Here is a 1,842-nt window from a genome sequence, read left to right as displayed (position 1 = left end):
GAATGTACAGTAAGGCATTTTTCTTAACACGGCATCTGCAGTCCTGTGCCCAGTCTTCTCGCAAATGAAACACCGAACCTGGGACTGTGAGCGAGGAGCATAGGTTTTGGATCTCCCTCCATATAGTTCCAACCTAACTTTGAAAACCAGTAGGTTACACGACCGCTGTGCATCGAGGAATGGATAGGCCGCCTTTCAACCGTCTTACAATCCCTTTGATGTAAAACGCAGCACGATGGGAGTGACCTTTGTTTATGAAGTGCTCGGCCACCCTTATTTTACGAACATTCTTGAATGTGTGTTCCTGCCCCCGCATTTCGACCAAGCGTTCAAAGAAGCTGAAAAGCCTAGTATCGTATAACGATACCGTTTCGCCATCCTGAGGTTTGCTTTGGCGAAATGTCTGGCAATAACCCTCAGCAGTTAACCGGGATCTACGCCGTGAAAAAAAGAATAGCTTCCTCATATCCAACTGAATCCTCAGGGGAGAGCCGACGAAATGCTTATAGGGCTTCCCACCGAGGCATAAGCTCAAAGATGTAGCCTGCTTTTCTCTTAGCCTACCCTGTCCTCTGACCACATGTGCAAACCTTTTCAAATAGACATCTAAGTCACCTCAACTTTCATTGAACGGTGGTATAAGCTTATGGGTGTTTATGGAGGGGAACGACTTACAGTACATTCTACCTATTGCAGCGGAGAAGGAATTGCGTCATCTTTCATGAGCCTGACTTGCAGCTCCTAATTCTCCTTCTTAGCTCGTGCCTCTAACTCCAGTTTCTCCTTGACAGCTCTTACCTATAACTCCAGTTTCTCCTTTGCAGCTTGTTCTAACTGCAGTTTTTATTTCGTAGCTCGTGCCCTCTAACTCTAGTTTCTCCTTCATAGATCCTGCCTCTAACTCCAGTTTCTCATTTCCAGCTTTGCACTCAGTGATTTCCTCTGCCCGCGCCTTCCAAAGCTCTTCTTGCACCCACTCCAGCAACTCGGCATCCTTCAGTCCCATGCATTCGTCTAAGACGACCAAGTCCAAAGCATCCAAGTTGTCTCCAAAAATATTTTCCTTGCCTAGCTAAAAAAGAGGCCCAATCTTGTCGCGTACGTCAAAATTGTGAGGATGTTCTTTAAAACCACCAATGAAAGGATTGATGTTGTGGGGTCAAACAAAACCGCGACCAAAATGGTCAAACTAGGAACGTAACTTATTATGCAAACACATTAGACCCCTCAAATAAACAGAAATAAGAAATAGTGAGCTCAGCAAACAAGACATAGAAGAACGAAAACTAGTCACAGTCACGGGACGCATGAAGGATTAAGTCAATGCGGACAATCCCGGTTGCGTGGGCTCGAAGTGCGAGGAACGCCCTGTGTCCACATGCGCTTGGTCCAGTAGGCGGCTAAGCAGCGGGAGACGTTCAACCGAGGCGAGAGGCTCAGGCTGCCGTCACGCTGCAGAAACGCCTGATTTCCAGGTGCGTCTATTCAGCTCACGCAGTACGGCGCTGAACGTGCGTGCTGGTACGTGATTCACAGCAGCTTCTTGACCACTCGTCTTCCAGCAACCCTGCTCAGCCGTCCTCTCTACCTTACGTGTCACTCTTTTCTCCCCCACGCACGCGTAACATACTGCTGTCGTCTTCTCTTCTCCCTCGTGCCGGGAGTTGCAGACACCGCGTGGCGCTCGCTCCATACAGCATCCCAGGAAACATTTTCAGAAAACATAACATCGAGCGACTTGGCAGTTTGAACATCCTCTATCTCTGTACAGTCGATTACAACTGGTGGTAACACATACAGTTTATTTCTTGGATGGAGCATAGCAATCTTAGCTTTTGCAAT

The sequence above is a fragment of the Amblyomma maculatum genome, chromosome 1 (assembly GCF_055883805.1).
Source record: "Amblyomma maculatum isolate TAMU_Amacu chromosome 1, ASM5588380v1, whole genome shotgun sequence".
In the NCBI taxonomy this organism is placed as follows: domain Eukaryota; kingdom Metazoa; phylum Arthropoda; class Arachnida; order Ixodida; family Ixodidae; genus Amblyomma; species Amblyomma maculatum.
Note: the sequence above shows the minus strand (reverse complement) of the source record.